General features: G+C 40.3%; 1 gene segment (V, D, J or C); it reads right to left on the reverse strand.

Annotated features, from left to right (window-relative positions):
• LOC132868332 (Ig mu chain C region membrane-bound form-like) overlaps window positions 1–13,387 on the reverse strand; it is a 76,558-nt gene that overhangs the window by 46,257 nt on the left and 16,914 nt on the right.

The raw sequence follows: 13,387 nt of genomic DNA on the forward strand, positions 1-13,387 counted from the left end.
ATATATGTTTTTTATACAAAATGTATGCAATGCTAACTGACAATAAAAAAAAGAAAAAAAAAAAAAGATTAGGGGGTAGGATTTGGGGAAATAATGCCATCTACAGGTTTGGAATGCTTATGAATGTGATTGAAAACGCAGATGTTCGGTTATGTGTGGAAGGGATTTTTTTCGAAGACGAGGTGGTGTGGATAAAACATTTTTATAAACGGAGGGGGGGGAAATGTTCGGTTTTAAAAATACCCGGCTACGTGTGTACATGGCTACATAGTCAGCCTGTGTAGCTCATTGTATAATTAAAGGAGAATTCTGGCAAATTTTTAAATGTAAACAATCCATGCCCTATGAGAATGGCCAGGATAGGGCTTAACAAAAAAAAAAAAAATACTGCAATACAACTGCATGTTGAAATTGGCTGGAATTCTCCTTTTAGGCTAGCATTTCTTTTGACCCACTGACACTGCCGTAAAATAGAAATCCATATACATTAGTAGCCTATGGCAAACATTGTATTATATCTTTTGCTAGCTAAATAAATAAATAAATAAATAAATACATACATACATACATACATACATACATACATACATACATAAATCATTAATCTGTATTATATCTCTTTCTCTGTGCCTCTCTCACACACCTAGGGCTGAAGCTGGATCCGATGGACCCTGATCCCTCAGACATTGATTTATTAGTGGAAAATAAAAACTTTAATTATATACAGATTGATTCTTCTGTTTTTATGCATTTTAGGCAGATGGAAGCATGAAGTCATTTAAGTGGGTTTTTTACGTTTGTGGATATAATTAGGCTATTTATTATTGTTTGCTGTGTGAATTATTGTAGCCTACTTTTGAAACTTTTGAATAAGAAAACCATGGTTTAAAAAGCATGGTTTGGTTGAAAAAAAAAAAACATGGTTTATGGCAAAAATTATACCATAGTGAAACCATGGTTAAATCATGGTTAAACCATAGTCATGAACCATGGTTTTCATGGTTACCCAAAAAAAAACCATGAATAACTATAAACCATCGTAAAATCATGGTTAGTTTTCAAAGTAAAACCATGGTTAATTTTCGTACTCCGTCCTGAGCCACATGTACAGTTAGGGGACTCGGGGATGAGCCTCTTTAGTCTTTATCAGGCTTCCAGGAGGGTTTTTTTCTCCTCCCCCGATGTGAAACTGCTCGTGACTGGAGGTTTTTGTGCTTGTGTACATCACCGTGGTGGTAGTTACCACAACGATAAACTGCTGGACAAAAACCTCTGTCACAGCTGGACTTCGGGCTGCAGGGAATTCAGGAGAGTCAGGTTTAAATCCGGATGCACTTTTGGAAGACGAGCCTCAGATTATTTTTCATGATTATTATTATTATTTTCCGTTTCATGCAGTTATTTGGAACGAATTCTGAACATTTTTGGTTCATTTTCCTGAATCCGTCTGGGCAAAGCTTCGACTGAATGGAGGATTCATTCCTTTATTCATTTGGGTTAGAGGATTTATCACAAGCTATTTGTAAGTACACGAGAATTTATTAATAAATATGAATTTATATTATATGACTGCCTCATCACGCAGGTTATGTTTTCACTTCCGTTTGTTTGTTTGCAACGTAACTCAAAAAGTAGTGAACGGTTTTTCATGAAATTTGGTGTCCAGTTATTACTACCACCGTTTTTAGTCCCACAATGAAAAGTATTAACCAGTTACAGAGGCAAACTATTTATAGGTTTATAATAATGTGTTGTTACAAATATATTTAAAAAAAAGTTACAATTGAAACAGATTCCGAAATAATAATAATAATAATAATAATAATAATAATAATAATAATAATAATAATCAAGAAAGCGGTTCTGGGAGTGGGATAAGACAGAAGAGATGGACTGTCGGTTCTGGACTGTGAGTTGCAGTGGGTTTGAAATGGATCTGGGTGATGAAGCAGCTTCTCTTCCAGCCATTTAAAAGGAAATCGGTGCAACATTTGCATGACAATAAACCCATCAAGGAACAGAAGTCCTTTCATTCATTCCGCAGTGTGACTCCTGAACAGCAATGGACTGTGAACTTGATCTCTGTAAAAGGTCTTTTTCCCCCTGAAACTAGAAATGCGCCTCGAACTTTAATCTACAAGGGAATTACGGTTCAATTCTGGATCTCCAATGTGTGCTCGCCTGAATAATGTCCGACAACCCCAGTCATTACACAGGCTTTTTTCTTCCTTTCTCTCTAAAATGGAGCCTATAATCTGGATAACGGAGCAGTTTGAGCATGCTGGGCTGATTTTATTTTATTTTTTCGATGTGGTGACACGAGCAGCTTTTTATCAGCACAAAGGAAGCTTCAGGCAGCGATTTTTCTCCACAAAAACACGCCGTGTGAAAGCGGTCTGATCAACATCATATCAGCGGACATTATTAAAACCACAAGTGACAAATAACAACAGAGGATTAGCAAGAATTCAACTCCACAAAGAAACTCGCTCGAAGTAACAATAATGATTAGAGAGCAGCCATAAATCAGTGACTCAAAATGTGAGCTGTGAATATAATTATGAATAACTTGAGCTCGTGTACTTGTTTGTCAGCAGGCTAACGATTATCACACACAGGATTAGCATCAACTCGACTCCAGTGCTAGTGAGCTAATGTTGGACAGAAAACGCGAGATCATTTTTAACGAGCTGGAAAATAAACAATAACCCTAAATTAATGTTAAATGTCAGTTAACACTAATTTACCTAATTTAAGGCTGCTGTATAACAACATTTCCCCTCAGCTCACGGTAACTGCTGTACATTTTGTCAGCAGGCTAATATAGAGTGCTTCGAGGTCAGCGCGAACCCAGCGGCGGCCATATTGGAAGTCAAAGGTCGCTGTGTCAGTGCATTGTTGTTGTTCAGCGAAGCAAAAAGGGGTGACAATGCCGAATACGTGTGTCATTGTTGGCTGTAGTAGCCGGGGGGAAAAGGGTGGCAAAAGCTTCCACAGACCCCCTAAAGTCGTGACTAACCAGGGAATTGCAGCACAGGAGAAAAGCGAGCGGAGGAGACGACAGTGGCTGGCTGCCATTAACCGATCAAATTTAGGACAACTTGACTGTATCCGGATTTGTTCGGATCACTTTGTGACAGGTAGGTTAAATTGTCTTGAATTTCATAGTTACTAAAATAAATGTGATACAAACTATTATCTTTTCTATGTACTTTCAGCAATGATTAATGGATATATTTGTCACATTAGGTAGCTTATGTCTACTGCAGTGCATTGTTGCATCAAATGGCATTTTAAGATCTAGGCCTGACATGTATGCATTGTGCGCATGCGCCTATATAGAACGTTGATGTTATGAATCAAATGCATGCACGTGCCTGTAAGCACGGGGGGAGGTGAAATGAGTTACAAGTTACACTCAGCTGTGTATATTGTCTTGTCCTTAAAATAAACCCGAATCGACGAAGCACCGGAGTCGTCCTCGTTTTATATACAAGCTGAGTCTTGCACATGGTGTCAGAAGTAACGCGAATCTACAATGGCAAAGTTTCATCCACCTGAAAGTTTGGATTTTACTCGACCGGAGCAGTGGCCAGAGTGGCGACAACAGTTTCAGAGGTACCGGCTAGCAACAAAGCTAAACGACGAAAGCGGTGCCGTGCAGGTGAGCACTTTGTTGTACACACTCGGCAGAGAGGCAGAACAAGTTTTTAACACCTTCGTCTTTGGTGAAGAGGAGGATGAGGATGATTATGACATGGTTTTGGACAAGTTAAACACGTATTTCATCCTGAAAGTCAATGTGATTCATGAGCGAGCCCGTTTCTACCTTAGAGGGCAGAGACAAGGGGAATCCGCAGAGGAATACATTCAGACACTGTATGAATTAGCAGAAACATGCCAGTTTGGGCCAGTTAAGATAGAAAACATTCGTGACAAGCTGGTAATAGGGATCCTCGACAAGGAGTTATCCGAGAAACTCCAACTGACAGCCGACCTAACGCTGGATATGGCGGTTGAAATGGTGCGGCAGTCCGAGCAAATCAAGGGGCAAGTTAGCCAGCAGGCTAAAATTAGCTCTTCAGAGGCTAGCTACCTGAGCGAAGTGGCGAGAAGGCAGGCTCGAGCTCCGAATCTCCGCTCCGGCGTGAGGGGAAGACATGTTTACTCACAGGACACAGAGGATATCAGAAGAAGAAGAGACCAGCTCATGATTCCTCTGCTGTACTCGAACAAACACAGAGGCTGCTGTGGATTTGCAGTGGATTTATATCTGTCTGATGTTTGTGGGGGATTTGCATGCGGCATGGGTTTTATATTTATTGGTTATTATGGCAAGCTTTTGACAGAACAGCTTTTCTTCAAACATTTTCATTCATAAAACTGTGTCGACCAAAAGATCCCAACTTCTTAAAAGGAACAAATGAACAAAAATGATCAAACAGATTGAATCTGAATATATTTTCAGTCTTGTGTTTGAAGAAAAGAATCATTTCGCAAAAATATGTGTGTTTCAGTTATATTTAGGAACTAATAAATTAAATAATTTTTGAAATTAATTTTTTTTCTGAATTAAACTCCTTTTATTACTTCATGTGTTTGTTTTTAATTTATTTTTTGAGGAAATATTTCCAGCTCATGAGGACGTGCATGGATAAGTGTCTGGAGTCTGTTGTCAGTGTGGCGATGAATCAGTTATCTGTTTGGTACTCCATATGAACAGAAGAAAAGATGTGTGTAATTGTTGACATGGTAAAGTTTTATTTGAGAAAATTTATTTCACATTCTTGGAAGGGGGGCGGCACAGTGGTGTAGTGGTTAGCGCTGTCGCCTCACAGCAAGAAGGTCCGGGCCAGAGTGGCGACAACAGTTTCAGAGGTACCGGCTAGCAACAAAGCTAAACGACGAAAGCGGTGCCGTGCAGGTGAGCACTTTGTTGTACACACTCGGCAGAGAGGCAGAACAAGTTTTTAACACCTTCGTCTTTGGTGAAGAGGAGGATGAGGATGATTATGACATGGTTTTGGACAAGTTAAACACGTATTTCATCCTGAAAGTCAATGTGATTCATGAGCGAGCCCGTTTCTACCTTAGAGGGCAGAGACAAGGGGAATCCGCAGAGGAATACATTCAGACACTGTATGAATTAGCAGAAACATGCCAGTTTGGGCCAGTTAAGATAGAAAACATTCGTGACAAGCTGGTAATAGGGATCCTCGACAAGGAGTTATCCGAGAAACTCCAACTGACAGCCGACCTAACGCTGGATATGGCGGTTGAAATGGTGCGGCAGTCCGAGCAAATCAAGGGGCAAGTTAGCCAGCAGGCTAAAATTAGCTCTTCAGAGGCTAGCTACCTGAGCGAAGTGGCGAGAAGGCAGGCTCGAGCTCCGAATCTCCGCTCCGGCGTGAGGGGAAGACATGTTTACTCACAGGACACAGAGGATATCAGAAGAAGAAGAGACCAGCTCATGATTCCTCTGCTGTACTCGAACAAACACAGAGGCTGCTGTGGATTTGCAGTGGATTTATATCTGTCTGATGTTTGTGGGGGATTTGCATGCGGCATGGGTTTTATATTTATTGGTTATTATGGCAAGCTTTTGACAGAACAGCTTTTCTTCAAACATTTTCATTCATAAAACTGTGTCGACCAAAAGATCCCAACTTCTTAAAAGGAACAAATGAACAAAAATGATCAAACAGATTGAATCTGAATATATTTTCAGTCTTGTGTTTGAAGAAAAGAATCATTTCGCAAAAATATGTGTGTTTCAGTTATATTTAGGAACTAATAAATTAAATAATTTTTGAAATTAATTTTTTTTCTGAATTAAACTCCTTTTATTACTTCATGTGTTTGTTTTTAATTTATTTTTTGAGGAAATATTTCCAGCTCATGAGGACGTGCATGGATAAGTGTCTGGAGTCTGTTGTCAGTGTGGCGATGAATCAGTTATCTGTTTGGTACTCCATATGAACAGAAGAAAAGATGTGTGTAATTGTTGACATGGTAAAGTTTTATTTGAGAAAATTTATTTCACATTCTTGGAAGGGGGGCGGCACAGTGGTGTAGTGGTTAGCGCTGTCGCCTCACAGCAAGAAGGTCCGGGTTCGAGCCCCGTGGCCGGCGAGGGCCTTTCTGTGCGGAGTTTGCATGTTCTCCCCGTGTCCGCGTGGGTTTCCTCCGGGTGCTCCGGTTTCCCCCACAGTCCAAAGACATGCAAGTTAGGTTAACTGGTGACTCTAAATTGACCGTAGGTGTGAATGTGAGTGTGAATGGTTGTCTGTGTCTATGTGTCAGCCCTGTGATGACCTGGCGACTTGTCTAGGGTGTACCCCGCCTTTTGCCCGTAGTAAGCTGGGATGGGCTCCAGCTTACCTGCGACCCTGTAGAACAGGATAAAGTGGCTAGAGATAATGAGATGAGATGAGATTCTTGGAAGGGGTCCCCATTGTCAGTATTTTGGAACAATCGGGGTAAAGATGTCAAGTCTACAGAACAGAACGGTTTGTGTTTTCAGTCACATAAACTGCATCTTTGAAAGAGAGAGGGGAAGGGGAGGGAGCTGGGAAGGAACCAACTGTTGATATTTTGGATCACTATCTTGTGAGAAGATGAACCACCTGCCCACCAGCTGTCTCGCAGAAAGGCACAGGTTTTCGTCAAGAATTTGCTTGTACTTGACAGCTTCCATTTTCCCTTCAGTTCTTATCAATTGCCCAGTCCCCAGTGAATAGAAAACATCCCCGCAATGTTGCCACCACCCTACTTCACAGGAGACTTTTTTTTTTCCTAAAAGTGGGTTGTGGTTTGTTTTTGCCAAATATCGCACTTGGATTTTAGTCCAAAAAAGCCAGTTTTGGTCTCATTTAACCAGAGCACCTTTTGCTACATAGTATCAGAATCTTTGAGATGTATCTCTGCATCATGCAAACAAAAGTAAGGCACATTTTTAGAAAAAAAAACAGCTTCTTTCTTAACACCCTGCCAAACAGGCCAACTTTGTGTAAAGCTTGTGAGATTGTTGGAACACGTACAGATGACCAGTCCCAGCCATAAAATCTTGTAACTCCTTCAAAGTTGCAGCTGACCTCTTGGTAGGTTCTTTGATCAATATCCTCCTGGCTCAGTCATCCAGTTTGGATGTACAGCCTGATCTCGACAAGATCATGGTGGTGTCATACACTTTCTACTTCTTAATGATGCTCTGAACCCGACTCAGAGGCAGAGTGAAAGCCTTCAGTACCTTTTCTCGCTTTCTCTTATCTTGTACCTTCCTACAACTTTATCCCAGAGATCTTTTGAAAGTACTTTCCCCAACCATGGTGAATTCTTTACAGGACCATACACTACTAGCAGTTGAATATTCAAGAAGGATCTGGTTTTATACTGAAATCGTTAAAACCAATTGATGTCAATTGGGGCAATTAGCCTGGCTTTTGATCTACAAGTTGGTGGTGTGCACTGGAGCAAGTTCAAAATTAAAACACTCCAAAGGGCTGATCACTGAACCACACCAGGAATTTCACTACTTAATTTTTAATAAGTGTCTAGAATTTTTTTAAATTCTATTTTAACTTTGATGATGAGGGTTATAATGTGTACATACAGCTCAAAAAGTTAAACTGAATTGAGCTTAATTTCCAGGCTGTAATGTGACAAAAAGTAAAGATTTCTCCAGCGTAGGATGACTTTTTATAGGCACTGGATATAGTTGGATGAAGGTCTCAGGAAGAGCTCGAGTGTATTTTGTGCACTTTGGAAAATGTTTCAGCTGCTTTCTTTTCATGGTATCTTATCTTTGTCTTTTTCTGGCCATGTTAAAGTCAATCTCGTACCTTCTTTCTACCACTTCCTATCTGTTCTTTTGTTTCTTTCCACGTCTTTATTCCGAGCCTCATTTTGTTTTGAGCAATTCCAGCGTTATGGACGTGACACTTGAACTCAAAATGGCAACAAATGACCCAGTGCATGTTTTATTGTCTCCCAGTATTTAAACAGGTGTTGCATATTTTAAGGCTGTACCATACTGGAGAAGTGATAGAACAAGAACAATTCCCATAGTACATCTAGGGCATGCCAGAAAATGCCAATAAAAGATGCGTTATGGATGTGACAGAAAAAGTATCACTTTTCTGGGGTGACTGTACATTTTTATCAAACTCTGTGAAATTGTAAACCTAATGTCGAAATGGAGATATCCATTTGATAGAGGGGTCCAAGGTGAATATTAAAAAATCTTTGTTTAAAATATTTTGTATTTCATGCAGAGTTTCGGAAGGAAAAGTCAGCGTTATGGATGTGACGAAATTCCGTTATGGATGTGACGCGTCTGAAATAGACATGGCATATGTTTAGAAAATCAGCAATTTAACCACCATAACCCTTTGAAAAACTCTCTAAATATCAGCTAAAACTATCAAAGTTCTTAAATAATATTTAGGATGGCTATTGTTTTGCTGTTTTGTGGATTTTAGCATACATTTCTGTGGCTTGTGGCAATAATATAGAATTGTACATGATCAAAGTTGATTTTAGCTTGGGTTTTACATTATAAGAAAGAAAGACTGACAGTGACATATTAGATTGGTTCAACTTATTCACATCTGTAAAATACAGGCCTAGGTGATATCTCTGGGAGTGGTTTTGATGTATTACATGTTGCTTTATTTTTGCATGGTGAGGTTGACATTTACATGGAATTGCCCTTTTCCAGTTTGCTCTTCGCTCATGGCAAAGCCCTGACATACCATACCAGTCTCATGTCCACAAATGCCCCTTTTCCACCAAAGCAGTTCCAGGGCTGGTTCGGGGCCAGTGCTTAGTTTGGAACCGGGTTTTCTGTTTCCACTGACAAAGAACTGGCTCTGGGGCCAGAAAAACCGGTTCCAGGCTAGCACCAACTCTCTGCTGGGCCAGAGGAAAGAACCGCTTACGTCAGCGGGGGGGCAGAGTTGTTAAGACCAACAACAATAACAAGACCGCGAAAGATCGCCATTTTTAAGCAATGAGAAGCAGCAGCTGTACAAACGCGAAGTCAGCCATTATTATTATTATTATTATTATTATTGTTGCTGCTGCTGCTTCTTCCGTGTTGTTTTTGCTTCGATATTCGCGCCAAGGTTTATGCAAACGTACCGACGTAACTGACGTATACAGCGACGTAATGACGTGGCTTCCCTTAGGACTGCGAGCTATGGAAAAGCAAGCTGGTTCTCAGCTGGCTCGCAAGTTGAACGAGTTGTGAACCAGCACCAGCACTGGAACTGATTTGGTGGACAAGGGGTAAAAGAGGTGACAAAGCACTGCCTCCAGTGTTGGCCTTAAGTAACCTTCCTGGCAAGTGCAGGAAGTCCAGGTTAATCAGACTGGAGAGTTCTGGGTAACTGAGTTCTCCAGCTTGGCTGCTCTCACTGTGCACCGCTGCCCCCTCTGCTGGCTGCCGGCGGTGTAGCACGACCTCTTCCAGTTACAGGACCTTCATCAGCTTCAGAGATAAAACATATGATGTCATTATTCATTCAACAAAACATTGCGATTTGTGGCACATTCCTGTTGTACTGTTGTTCTGTTGTCGCCTGTCAGGGATGGAGTGGTGTTCAAGTGGTACTTCTCTAGACTTTATTTTCGGCTGTAATTTGCAAGACTGTTTGTTTTTCCCCTACTCATAAAGTCATTATAATTTTTGTTTGTATCTGTCTATGATCTTTGACTTAGTTCTGTTTTACAAAATATCAGCAAATCTTATTGAAACCACTGCAACCCTGATCAGGCAGGTACTGAAGATGACTGAATGTCCACTCATGCCTGTGGAAAAGAAAGATACCTCCTACTTGGGAAACTTGTTTGATGGGATCAGTCTGGATGCCACATGCCCTGTGAACATTACTGGAAAGATATTAATTAATTAATTAATTAATTAATTAATTAATTAATTAATCAATCAATCAATCAATCAATCTTACTCCCATGTCTGTATTTGTATCTGTTTTGAATCAAGTAAATGTTTTGTTCCAAAGAATGTATTCTTTTTCGGACAGGAAAGTTTTTTTCCTTGATATTTTCCCTGTAATTGAAGCCTCGGGGCAGTTGTTGATTTCTGATGGTAAGTTTTAACCAGTGTAGATATTTGGATGATACAGACATGAGAAAATGTTGACCACTGCTCTGATGGTTTTGTTCAAGTTTCTAAAATTTCAGTTCCGGTTCTTTCCCCAAAAGGTTTTGTGGTGTCCATGCACAGACAATTAGAAAGTAATGGATCACGACACATTCCTCATTCTGAAAAGAATGAACTCCACCCAGAATCATGACATCAGGCATTTTGCATCTTGAAAAGTTTTTTTTTTTTTGAGTTGTGGACCTCCAGTTTCAAAGACAAAGGCCCTACAACAGCAACTATTCTATATGGGAGTTGGTGGCTTTCTTGAGCTCACCCTTGACTCCAGTGGTTGTAGACTCAAATTTGTGAGAAAGGGTGATTGAAAATAAACAGTTCTTTTCAAGTCTGGCTTTTGACCCAAAGGGAAAAAAAAAGCTATGAAAATGATAACTAAAAGACAAAAGCCCAATAAGCAACTGTGTGTCCTGCCCTTCCATGGTGGAGTGGTTTACATCATGGTCTGCTGGGCTTGAAGGCTTTGGTTTTATATTTGCCTCAATTTAGCACAGGATTTAAGTACCGGTATACACAACTGAAAAGGGAACTTAAAAACATGATGTGGCTCAGTTAGATGAACTTTACCTCTGGGTTGAGAGGTTGCTGGTTCAAACCCCAGCCAGTTCTCCAAGATATGTGTGGAAAAGGTTGAGAAGAGAGTGGAAGAAGGTGCAGGTTGGTTAAAGGGTGTTGGCTGGGGGTAATATCTGAGCAGCTGCTCCCTCAGGGTCAGAAGAGAAAAACAGATGGGGTTATGGTGCTCAAAGAGAGGGGTTCGACTTAGGTTTTTCACAGCATGCCCTATATTTTGCAAAAACCTCACCTCACTTTTTTTCTTGATTTTTAAGCCTTTTCATTTTCAGCCATAGAGCTCTTGTAGTCCTCCCATCAACCCCTACCACTCAGTCCATTCATTTATTTGGTCAACCCCCTGTGAGAACAATCCAGGTTCCAACCAGCAACCTCTAGTCTCACAAACATCACTTTTACCACAACACCACGAGGCACCTGCTGTTATAGACCCCTTCGCAGTAAATGTCATTCATACGTAAGCGGAAATTGCGCGCGCAGCCTGGACCCAAAAAAGACTCAGAAATGCCTAGTTGTTGTGTTGTCGGGTGTCAGAATCGTAGCAGTGATGGGGTTAAAATGTTCAGAATTCCAGCAGGATCTCACCCATTCCAAAAAAATCGCCAACGTCTATGACTACTGTACAAGCCATCAAACGTGGAGACTGGGATGAAAGCACTATCAAAAATGCGTGGGTTTGCAGCGCCCACTTCATCACAGGCAAGATCAGGCTATTTATTAAATCTCTCTTTTTTATTCTTTCTAGTCTTCGTTTATTGATGTAGCAAAATACTTTGGTAACGTTTGTCTGATTAGCTGGGTCATAGTTACACAATGTAATGATTATTGTTAGCATGTTAACTTAGCTTTGCATGCAATTTTGTTTGTAGGAGAGGTCTCGCTTGACTCAAGCAGTCCAGATTTTGTGCCATCATTATTTGTGTATGCCGAAAATCACAATTTTAAAGCAAGGATGGAAAGGTAAAATTGTGTGCCCTCACTCTAAATGCCAACTTACGTTGACTGCTCTAACCTAGCTCCCGCCCCGTTCAGTTTCATTTCTGGTCCCTGCCTCTCGCTTTTTACGCAGCTCTGATTTCTCTTAGCTGCACTCTTTACACTATCATTCCTTTCATGCCATTACCTCCTGCAAATTGCTGTTTAGTGTTGGTATTTGCTGTTGTCGCTAAAGCCACATTGCCATCACATCACTGGCATAATTTGATTAAAACAAAATGAATATGAATGTCCCATTGTTCATTAAGTTGTACATGCCCGCACATAACATAATCATATGCGTCTAAAGACTTGTAGGCACGAAGTTTTTCGTGGGTGTACACTGAAGTCTTGTCAATAAGGTACGAGTATATATCTGGACATTGTATACCAGGGAACTTACTAACATCGTCCGTCCACTCTTTAATTAAATGTGGATCCGGTAGGCGATGTCCACTTGTTAGAGTTAACTTATTTATGTAGCATTCTCGATCTTGTAACGACAATTGTTTGGCATAATCTGACAGCTCATAATGCCGGTCTATGGGCAGCGCCATTGTTTCTGAGTCCAGGCTGCGCGTGCATCCTGGCAATGGTCGGTTTGTTTACAAACATGCGAAGGGGTCTATAGTCTTTTAAAATTAGAACCGCAAAAATACTGCTCTATATTCCCCTCTAGTGGACAAACAGAGACGAGTTTCCCCCCGCAAATATTTTAATTCAATTCGGGTCCAAATTCATCTGTTAATTCTCTGTTAATTTGTTGGTCTGGAGGCAGACTGTTTGGCATCTCTGATTCAAACAAAATTTGCTATTTGGGACAGATGAGGTTCAGCCTCCACCAAGTCTGTCCTTTTTCCTGTTGATCATTTATTACGAGTCTGGAGAAAGACACAAAAGAGACACACACAAACAGTTGTCAGGTTCTGAAATCTGAAGCTTCCTGATAAAGCATGAGTCCATGTGGAACTCTTCTCAAGCAAAGTGTTGATAAATGCATATTGAAAGTCAAGAGGAGGTGAGGGTTGTGACGTTTCATGCATGAGCACAAATCCCCAAACTGATTCTGACTCTTGGCACAACACAGACCGAGTTTGTGTTCCAGGACAATTGATGACTCAGAGCAGCTCAGGAACATCAGATTGGGAAGGATTTCTTTCCTCCCTGATGCAGTCATCATTTTTCAACTTTCAATTTTAAAACAAGAAGACACAATTTGCTGCATTTTTCGCTGTTTTTCATTTTCAAATTCATTTTTAAGGTAAATGGCAATGTGAAGCTTTTGAGTGAAGATTGTTGATTCGAAAAACAAATGTTTCCAAAATGAAAAATACAAACCAGAATCTTTTTGGTGCCTTTGTGTTTTCAAATTAAAATGGTTGAAAGTTGAATGAAGTGAGAATCAAGGAATTTTTTTTGTGACAAAAACTGTGTTTTACAGTCTGTAATGATTTTAGTTATTCATTTAGAAATTAAAATTAACACCCGAATACCTGTTACAATCATTTGCCATGATTAAAAAAAACATACAGCTCCAATTATTGTGATAATTACAGTCCTGTGATTCTGACTGGAAGAAAAATTCCAGTATTTTATAGTAACTGCAATGACATTCACAGGAAGCAGTAAACATCCTGTGAAACGTACTACAGTCATTGA

Source organism: Neoarius graeffei, chromosome 20, assembly GCF_027579695.1.
Source record: "Neoarius graeffei isolate fNeoGra1 chromosome 20, fNeoGra1.pri, whole genome shotgun sequence".
NCBI classification, from domain to species: domain Eukaryota; kingdom Metazoa; phylum Chordata; class Actinopteri; order Siluriformes; family Ariidae; genus Neoarius; species Neoarius graeffei.